Below are 10,868 nucleotides of genomic sequence, written 5' to 3'. Positions count from 1 at the left end.
ATTTCCCACCATTTAGAAATCAACATTTCCCCGGGGAGAACCTGAACCTCCCTTTTCTCTTTGGGTTCATTTATTCATCACAATAATTTTCAAAAGGGGAATACCTTGAATTTTGAAGAACTTAGAAGTATAAGAGACACCTCAGAAGTCGGGAAAACTCATTTCCCGCCTTCTAGGAATCAAAATTTTCCCGGCGGAGAACCCCCGGACCCCCTCCCCCTTTTTCGTTGGACCTTATCGATTCATTGAAAATGAAAAAAGAATACGTATGCAACTACTAATTTTTTTATATGTATGTATATACACATAACCGGTCAAATTACTGTAATAAGAATGAGAAAGTTTATCTGATTATTTTCAAGGGGGTGTGGGGGGGGGAACCTTGAATTTTGAAGAACATAGTCATCTAGACATCTAGCTCAAAAGTCGAGAAAGGTAATTTCCCGCCATCTAGAAATCAAAATTTTCCAGGGGGAGGACCCCCGGATCCCCTTTCGTTTTTGGGAAAAATGTTTACCCCCACCCCTAGGTTTGATTCCAGATTTGCATGATTCATATTCCCATTTATCTTATAAGTGGCCCCCACTTTGAAAAAACGTTCCGCCGGCCCTGTAGACAGGCCTAAATTTCGGTACTTCTTCGGCCGAACACCTTAAGGTAGTACTTAAATCAGCTTAATTACGATGATAATTTTTTAAAAAAAGGAAGAATTTTCAAGCAGCAATGATTTATAAAAAGATGCAATGTTGCACTTTGCTGTTAAATTATATAACTAAATTTCCAGAAAGCTACATGAATCATGAAGTATCAGTCACATCAGTCAAAGGTAGCTTAAATTATAATTTAAAATAAAAATTGAATCCTCCAATAAAAGCGAAAACTTGTCCAAGGAGTCCTGTGCTATGCAAACATGCCCAATTGTGCTTTACAAATCAATTAATTGTGCAACTAAAAGATTTAAAAAAAATATATTTTAAAGATATGCCTAATTGTATTATAATATATTGATTGTTTTAATACATATTTTAAATCAAAACGTTTAAATGTTTTACAAATTACAAATCAAAATTTCAATGAATAGTAAATAATGAATAATAAATAATAATAATAATAAATAATAATACAGTATAATGATAATATTATAACTCACTAATATTATAAACAGAAGTGTGGAGAATGCTGCTATTTTACTTACAAGGCCTAGCTTCTTGATTATGAATGATTAGGCATTGTTGTACAAAAATTTCTCTCAATGCAATAATTCTTCAACTTTGATTTATTGTTTAGATTAAAATTTACAAATAGGCCTAGGCTATTTGTTGGTTTGAAGATGACCAGCATATTTTATTTCATAAATTAAATTTTACGAAGTCATAGGCCTAGAGGCCTAGATACAATTAGAAAACTTTCATGTTATTAATATTTTTATTATTCATTTACAGGCGAAATTAACATATTATCGCCGACGATTCACACTGTCTGCACAACCAAACTTTCTCCTCTGCAGTGTTGACTTAGGAGCCTCATGCTATATACAGTAGGCTGCTAGCAGATAGGCCTAGATGATAGACTTTCAAAACAAATAGATAATCGTAACGGGAAAAAAAATTAAGAATCGTCCTCACTTAATCTTCTCGAAATAATACAGCACGTCACTGATTAATTAATTCCAAAGTTAGGTAAATATGATTATACAGTATATGATATTTACAAATATATGTTAAAATCCCATAATTGAATTGTCCTCATGAACAGAATAATGAAAGAAAGTTTATGCAGCAACAGTGTTTTATGAAATGTTATAAAGCTATACGCGCGCACGCTGTTTGGTGACAACATGGCGCCCATGCGCCAAGTTGGCCAAACTCTCTCTATCTACGGCTCTGGGTATCAGCTGGTGAGAGCCCCATCATTGTTGAAAATTAAAATAAATATGTACCATATTGTCAAAAACATTGTATTACAATGTAAAAGGGAGCCCTCTGGCCTCACATGGGCTCATTTGGACTTGGAATTGGAACACAGGCATTACAGTACAGTATATATGGTAAATGGTCAAAGCTCAATAGTAAAAGGCTGGTTGTTTGATAGGAGGGCTCCCTCCCCCCCTACTTCCAATCTGCCAAAGAGTGTGTTTGTGGGAATTTGGTCTATTTGGTAATTTGAAAATTAAAAAACAAGTTACCGTATATTGTCGAAGAGTATATTGTAGTACTGTAGAGTGCTGGGTAGAGGTGCCACACTGCACTGTCTGGGGCCCATTTGGACTGTGACTGGGCCCCAGAAAAAATAAACCACTATTAAGGCTCTGTAGTAAATTGCTAGGTAGTAGTAGGAGGAGCCCAGGGCCGAGCCCCGAGAGCTCACAGGCGTTATGCCACTGATGTCCTGCAAATTCATTTGTATGTTTTTACTATAATTTGTATGTTTTTACTACTAAATATCAATTGTCTCAAGGAAGTTGGATGCCAATGTGTAATTAGCACAGGAAAAATATAATTAAATGTGAAAGACAGGAGGGACAAAAACAAAAATATATAAAATTGTGTTTTCTTATTTAATTTAGCAAAAACAATGATTTTGCCATGCATGTACAGTAGAAAAAAAATAGGAGAAAATAAAATAATGATATAGAAATGTATAGGGCCGTCCTTATTTTGTTAGATTTCAGCGGAGCGGAGGCATTAATAAAAATAAAATAAATTAAAAAAATTTTATTGCAAAATTCCATTTTTTGTGGTAGAGGCTGTGAACTGGTACAAAAAATATATATATTTTTTTTTTTTCGAAATCACTATATTGGTGGTCAAAGGTTCCGCCTAATGTTATAAAAGGTATATATACCCGAGTTGGATTCAGCGATTATTAAACATAGGCCTACCATGACGCTACAGTCAGATGAGTATGCAAAGGAAAATAATAACAACAATAAAACAATAGAATAAAAATAATAACCATTTGCCAGTACAGTAGTATAGGTAACACAAGTATGTTATTAACATAGGCCTACCATGACGCTACAGTCAAGTGAGTATACAAAGGAAAACCAAATAACAACAATAAAACAATAAAATAAAAATAATAACAATTTTCAGGTAGTAATGTAACACAAGTATTTATTTGTGAAAAGGATATCTTACCGAATTGTGCAGGCAATTGCTTGGAAAATAGGTGCCATATATGTTTAAGGTATTTTAATTGCATGGACGATACATCTCAAATTAGGTACGGTAATATTTCCGCAGAAAATTGCTAGGAATATAGGTGCGAAGAATTTAATAGTCTGGTCCAGAACGTATGCTTGTCATCTTCATCCAGTTCACATGGTTTTTAACAAGGGAATTACTGTAGATTCATTAACAGACTTGATCACAGAGCATCTATAATGCTATTAGAGGCATAATCTGGCTGAATCTTAAATCTCGGTGGTCTCTCTTTCTTCTAATATTTACCCATAGATGCTCTCACAGTCATGCTCCTGCACCAGTCCAAAATCTTATAACTAAAAGGAGCGATGTTGTATCCCGAGATGGTGGCAGGGGTATCAACAACCTCTAAACATATAAATATGACGTGGAAGTGGGTAAAAATATGGTCAGAATGCTCTGCGGTGAAGTTGTGGAATTCTCTTGCTGTCTTACTATAAACGTGAAACTACTAGCGTCTTTAAATTTGGTGTCAAGAGGCTTTTAGCCCAGAGACAAATCTAGTTAACTTCTTATGAATATGTTTTTAAAGATGGTATTTCGAGATTTTTTCTATAAAAAAAAAAAATAAATAAAAAAAAAAATAAATAAAATTGGGAGTAGTACAGCTACAGTGTTTCAATGTACTCAATTTTTTGCAGAGGATATTCCCCGAGTAGGCCTTACTTTACTGGAATAGGTGCACAGAATCATAGCTATAGATAGGCCTAAGCCTACACATTAATGATCTTGATCTTGAAGGTATGTATACTTGAGGTTTTGATAAGATTCAGTTTAGCGATTTTTCAAAGAGAAATGAAGCTACATCCACTAGATGTCACCAATGGAAAATTCAGAAAAGTTCATTTGAAATTGAAAAGTCTCGACAAAATGCATTTTCGTTTAAGAACAATAAATTGTTGGAGCGCTTTCCCAAACTGAATAGTGGATTATCTTTATGCACTTATAAATTGTAGATCCCCGCCCCATCCCGGTCTCGGGCCGAGCTGGGACTTAGCCAGGGATGTAATTTACGGAACGGTTTAAGTGTATGTGAAAGTCTCGTCCCCCTCCCAGCAATGCGGGGCATCGTTTTAACATACAATACTGTACATCCCTGGCTTAAAGTCCCTGCCACTTACCGCTGGGAAATATTTTGTAGCCCCGGTAAAATGCCCCGTTAATAATAACTATGATAAGGCCTATGTACTGTAGGAAACATAGAGCAAGATGCAAAAACATATTGTGGGACAATTTGAAGGTCGAGCCTACTTCTGATTTGGAGAAGCATGAGAGAACAGGAGCTATGCCAAAGAGATGAGCTTGCTTGATGGAAGCACTACGCATGCATATTATCACTAGGTAGATTTCCATGGAAGTTTGGAAAAGTGAGAAAAAAGGAGCAACACAAACCTAGGTAGTAGGTTTACGATATTCTCAGTTAAGGACTAGGGTAATCATAGGCTGGAAATCCGGAGAGTAATTATTAAACAAACATTCAAAACATAATAGCAGCCCTCGAAATTAGCGTCACATCACATTATGAATACTATGTAAGAGCACGAATGCGAGTGGCCTTGGCTAGATGGGCCCTATTTTCTGCATCCACCCCACACCACAGAGCCCCTACTCGCTACAACAGCAAATGTGTTTGAATAAAACATTTAAACATAGATTTGTTTTGACTTACTTTATTCCATGATGATTAAATATCTTACACAAAATACATGCATATATACTGTATATGCTATTTTCATGACCGATGTGGTTGTTTACTTTTTGCTAGAATGTTCTTGGGTCCATCGGGACCACTCGGCACAAATTTGTTTTGACTTTAGTGATTACTATATGTTTAATTACAGTATCTTACAAAAAATATATACATGCATATTTTATGCTGTATTATGATGGATGAGGTTGTTTACGTCTTGCTTCAAAGGGGGGAATCACTTGTTCTCTACAAAGTGGTCTTTCTTCAGATGTTCTTCGCGGGGCCAGCTCGACCCGATTTAACAGTGTTTGGAAGTTTTGTGACGACGTTGATATATGTGTTTTAATGAAATTAAAATTTTATTTGTTTTGTTGTGATGATTTATTGGACAATAAAATATAGGGTTAAGCCTAGATGCTGTTTTGATTTTCGTGATAATGCTAGTTTTAGGAGGGAATTGCATGTTTTTGACATAGGCCTCATGCACAGTACAACGTCGATCGTCTTCAAGTGTTGGTCATTCAAAAATGACGCGAGTCGAGTGAAAAGAGTACAAATATTTCTAGCTCAAAACATACATTTGAAAAGTTAACACAGTGATTTAATAATTGTTTAATGATTGAAACACATATTACTGTACCAAGTTAAATTACTTTTATTAATAATACAGTAAAATTATACCTAAACACAAAAGTCAATCCTGCTTCGTGGCCCGCTTCGTTGTTCAGTAAATAAGATGCGAACCAATTCGGGGACTCCCTGTGCGCTTTTATTTGCCTTCCGATTCGATCGTGTGTTCTCCAGTACCAATTTCGAGGCCTGTATTAAAGTGAGTATCACACAGTTTGTTATCAACATAATAACAACCTAAATAATAAATTTAGCTTTTGATTGTATTCGATAACAATATCATGAAAAACAACCAGGCAATTTACAATGTGACGTGATGATGATCGCCGAATTGGTTTTGTTTACTATCATCATTGAAGGTATAGGCCGTGTACAATACATCAAACTTCGCACGTTACATTGTAATAAGCTTTAATACAGACTGCAAGCTAATTTAGACGTAAACAATGTATATTATTACTAGTAATATTAACCATCATACTCTGACGAGTTTTCGTGCTGTTACTCTGCTTAGGCCTAGTCCGTCGGGCCTAGGAGAGTATTTAGTATAGTGCCCAATCGATTGTTTTCTAATAATTGCCTGGTCTTCAATTCTTTGTTTTCTAAATTCGCTTTCTAGTAGTGGCTCAAATTGATAAAGCTGCTCCATTTCTTTGCTTCCTTTTTTAGATCAGTACTTCATAACTGAACCTCTTTCATATGTCACGCTATACGATGTTTGTATTTATACATAAACATGATGGCTGTGATTGTTATACCGAGTCTACGTCATCAGCTCTACTCACACTTCAGTGAAAATCTCCAGTGGCCGGGGCTTATCCTAATATTTTAAACCCTCATTTTTAATATTTATAAATCAAAAATTAAATATTTTTTTTAGTGGCACTCTTTAGTTATGCCGGGACTACAGATACAATTGACAAGTTCATTACAATAACCAATTCAGAACCCGTCTACCAAAAACTGATAGTTTCACGTCTCTACATCCAGGTAGGCCTAGGCCTAGATCCAAATCACTCAATGGTTGAATCGGATGAATGTATGATTGTATACTTTTGTGAGGCAGGCGGCCTAGCTAGGCAATTCTTTGTAAAATTGTGTGAAAATCTGCCAGCCTAGTTAGGCCTAGCCTCGGCCTAGTAGTAGGCTAGTTTCTTGGCCTCCGGAAGAGGCTAGGACTAGCCTTTGAGCATGCCTGGTGTGTACAGTAGGTAAGCCTAGGCTAGTCTAAAATAAAGTACTAAGGGGCTAGGGTAGGCCTAGGCCTAGTAGTAGCTTGTCCTATGGTAGGCCTAGGCCCTAGTACTCTACTACTAGGCTTATTACTAGGCCTAAATAGTAGGATATACGGTTTCTACAGCCTAACCATCACTTACAATTTCTATTTAGCGTGTGGTGGTATGGTTTAGACCACTTCCAAAATCCTCCTAAATGATCATTTCGGCCGCCGGATTTTTAACAATAGAAAGTATGGCGCGCCAATAGAGTTCTGTTGGTAGTGTGGTTGTTGCAGGCAGGATGCGTAATAATCTGGCCGTTTTTTTTTTATTTTCCGTCTGTGTGTAGGCATATCATAGGCATACATAATGTAATGCATGCTTAGGCCTACGTATTTTTCATTATAGGTATATTTATTTATTTTTGTGGTTAATAATAACGTCTAATGATACCGTAATTATTCACATTTTATAATACTAGGCCTAGGCCCTACTGTATAATAGTATTATTCTGTAGCACGAAGGCCTATGTTGTAGTTGATCACCTTACTATAGTAATAACTGATGATAGTCGAAATGAGTTGTGTGTCACTATACTTAATGTTTATGTACCTTTTTTTATCTTTGGAATGATACACGTATATGTTCGTTGTTATAAATTATTGTAACAATTATATGAGTGCAGAAACTGATTTAATTATTATGATATTTTAATTTGTTCTTTAGACGATAAGGGAAAATAAATTCTGTCTAAAACTAGTTTGATTAATAATGGTTAATTATATGTTTTGTATTGTTATAATTATATACGTTTTCGTAAATATCAATTATGGCGGTACAGTATATGTATTGTAAATTGAAACACCTCATTACAAGACTAGCAAAAAATAGCAAAATTTAAATGGTAAAGTCTTCTTGTATTGATACTAAAGTTGTAACAATCACTGTAAATATTTAACTATATACTGAAACTTACATAATAAATGCAAAATATAAGCAAATTTCCATAAATTTCATATATTAATAAAATATCAAATATTAGGCTATAAGCCGGGAATTGTGTATGTATAATAATATTTCAATCATTTCATTTATTTATTCAAAATCCAATCTTATTAGACAATAATTTATGGGTGTTGTCTTCAGTTTCAAAACATGAATATAATATAGCGTAACTGTTGTATTTTAGTAGAGTATTAAGTGTTAGCGCGTATTACGTAATGACGTACCGTAGTTATAGCGACAATGACGCGTACGACCGAAGTACGTACTTCTATTGATCGCGTGCGTAGGCCTATGTGGCTCTATTCAATATGTTTGTTCTAGTAAACTTTAATTCAGTTAGCGTTTACCAAGCGTAAGCTCATTGGTACTGAAGTTGATTTGCTAACCTGATATTGGTAACTTGTTATTGCTAACCTGATATTGCTCGCCTGTTCCCGGATAACAAACAAACGTTATATTAACGTTGATTTTACGGTTACCGCATACGTTGATTAAACTTTGTAAAGCTAACGTTGCATCAACGTTGTTTTGCTCATTACAATAACCTTTCCACAACGTTATATGTTCGTAAACTATAAACGTTATTCTAACGTTACATTAACTTTGGTGCTTTGGACGTTGGTTTAATGTTACCCCTTCAACGTTTTCTCAACGGCAATCTTCTTACGTTCGCACAACGTTATATTTTGGTTACTACTGAACTGTAAAATAACGTTATTCTAACAATAGAGTAACGTTGGTATTTGAACGTTGGGTTAACGTTACCAATCTATCGTTGCACCAACGTTATATTGCTCATTACAATAACGTTCCTATAACGTGATATTTTGGTTAGAAATAAACGTTATTCTAATGTTTCATTAACGTCGGTGTTTGAATGTTGGTTTGGCGTTACCAATCTAACGTATTTTCTGCGTTAATCTTTGAACATTATTTTTTGGTTACTAATAAACAGAGAATTAATGGCATTCTAACATTACATCAACGTTGGCGTTTGAATGTTTGTTTAATGTTGCCAACCTAACCTTTTTAAACGTTAATATATTTGTAGCATTAACGTTACCAACACGGTGGATTTTGGTTAGTGTTAACGGTACAGTAACGATCTTCTAACGTCACATTAACGTTGGGGTTTGATCAGTTAGTTTAACGTTACCAACTTAAGGTTGTTTGAACGTTAATATGTTTGTTAAATTAATGTTACCACAACGTTAAATTGTGGTTACTATTAAACAGTGCAATAACACTATTCTAACGTCACATTAACGTTGGTGTTTGAACGGTCAGTTTAAGTTACCAACCTATATGTTTGTTATATTGACGTTGACACAACGTTAAATTTTGGTTACTGTAAAATGGTACAATAACGCTATTCTAACGTCATATTAATGTTTATGTTTAAGTTCTGATTGAACTTTACAATCCAAACGTTTTTTTTTTTTTTTAATTTAATATTCTAAGGTAACCCAATTATAACTTTGTATGTTGGTTAACATTAACAATGAGATAACGCTATTCTTACGTTATATTAAAAATTAGGAAAGACAATAGGAATTTGTATACTAAAAAATCGGGATTTTCTTTAATTTGTATTTCCTTTGCAAAGAATAGTAAAAATAGGCTCCTTAGGCCAACTCAGATTTATCGTCGGGGACAGTCTTAAGCCGTCGTGAGAAACACAGCAGAACTAGGTCAAAATTACTGTTATCGGACGGGTGCTATCAGCCATTGGTCAACTGTCAACACACATGAATGAAGTAAATTTTAACACATGTTATTTTACAAAGGAATTTTTAAAACTTGATTCCAATTTACACAGGAATTTTCACTTCCACAGCATAGAGTGTAACTCCAGCTTTCAAATCATGTTCATAACTTTATGATAATCAATTTATTATTACAGAGTTCTTGCTGTCTCACCTTTATGAACTACTATTTATAAGGGAGCCTCGCAAAATAAAGCATCGCGTATACCCGTCTACAACACGTGGTTGGGGATTATAATCTCTTCGCGTTGCCGAAAAGTGGTTCAAGAGAGGTATTTAAGTTATACCAAACAGGTCGGTCACTCATGGTTGACCCTACTATATTAAATACATGTTTTACCAATCACAGATATGTTATTGATTATGTTTGCATCAAAACACAGATTAAAAATATTCAAAAATGTAAATTGATGTAAAAAAAAATGTTTACTTTCGTTTTTTATTTAGAAATTATTATTTTTTTTATTACACAAATCAAATGTAAAAAATGCCTGGAACCGATGAGTCTATTATAACAGACCATGTGGTGGCGCTACGTCATAGAATTTTTCCAGAAGCTAGGGAAGCTCAATCAAAAGAATCAGTTTAAAGTAACAAAAACACAAATAAATAAATAAATACATAAATAAATAAATAAAAAAAATAAGTAAGTAAATAAGTGAGTAAATACGTAAGTAAATAAACAATTAAAACAATATTGGTATAAACGTTTAGTGTTGACTATATCCATTTTGGCTTGAGTCAAGTATGTTATAGTCAGGGGTGGCACCAGGATTTGCCCGACAGGGGGAGGAGGCCCGAGGTCCCCGACGGGGGGGGGAGGTCCCCGAGGGGAAGGGGAGATGTCCCGACGGGAAGGGGAGAGATGTCCCGACGGAGGGAGGTCCCCGACGGGGGAAGGTCCCCGACGGGGGGAGGTCCCCGGCGAGGGGTCAGATTTCCTAGACAAAAGCAAAGTGGGCGTGGTCGAGCTTCGATTAAAAGGTTCCGAAAGTGGTCCTGGGGGAGAAGACCCCAAAAATTTTGACAATTTAGGGTTTCAAAGGCTTATTTAATCGATTTCAGAGTCTACTAATATGTAAAAAATACATATAATTTTTTTTTCTCTCCGGCGAATTGTGATTTTTCTCCCCGATTGGGGTGAGGATCTCCCCGACAGGGGGTGGGGATCTCCCCGACAGGGGGCCCTGCCCCTGTCCCCCGCTGGCGCCACCCCTGGTTACAGTTTGAGTAACAGAATCACAACAAAAAAAAAACAAGAAAAAAAATTGTCATATAAAACAGTTTAACACTGTGCTTGACTATATCCAATTTGGCTAGAGGAAAGCGTGTTAAAGAATGAGCAACACAATCC

General features: G+C 35.4%; 1 protein-coding gene across 1 annotated transcript in view; it reads right to left on the bottom strand.

Annotated features, from left to right (window-relative positions):
- LOC117106364 overlaps nt 1-7,019 on the bottom strand; it is a 12,587-nt gene extending 5,568 nt beyond the window's left edge. The window contains exon 1 of the mRNA XM_033247739.1: nt 6,903-7,019. The gene's annotated coding sequence lies outside the window, so the exon portion shown is untranslated. The remainder of the gene's footprint in view (nt 1-6,902) is intronic.
- Between the last annotated feature and the right edge of the window lie 3,849 nt (nt 7,020-10,868).

Source organism: Anneissia japonica, unplaced genomic scaffold (genome assembly GCF_011630105.1).
Source record: "Anneissia japonica isolate Jap-2015-1 unplaced genomic scaffold, ASM1163010v1 scaffold287911_len34247_cov104, whole genome shotgun sequence".
Classification (NCBI taxonomy): Eukaryota; Metazoa; Echinodermata; class Crinoidea; order Comatulida; family Comatulidae; genus Anneissia; species Anneissia japonica.
The sequence above is the reverse complement of the archived record's forward strand: the minus strand, read 5'-3'. Positions and strand labels throughout refer to the sequence as shown.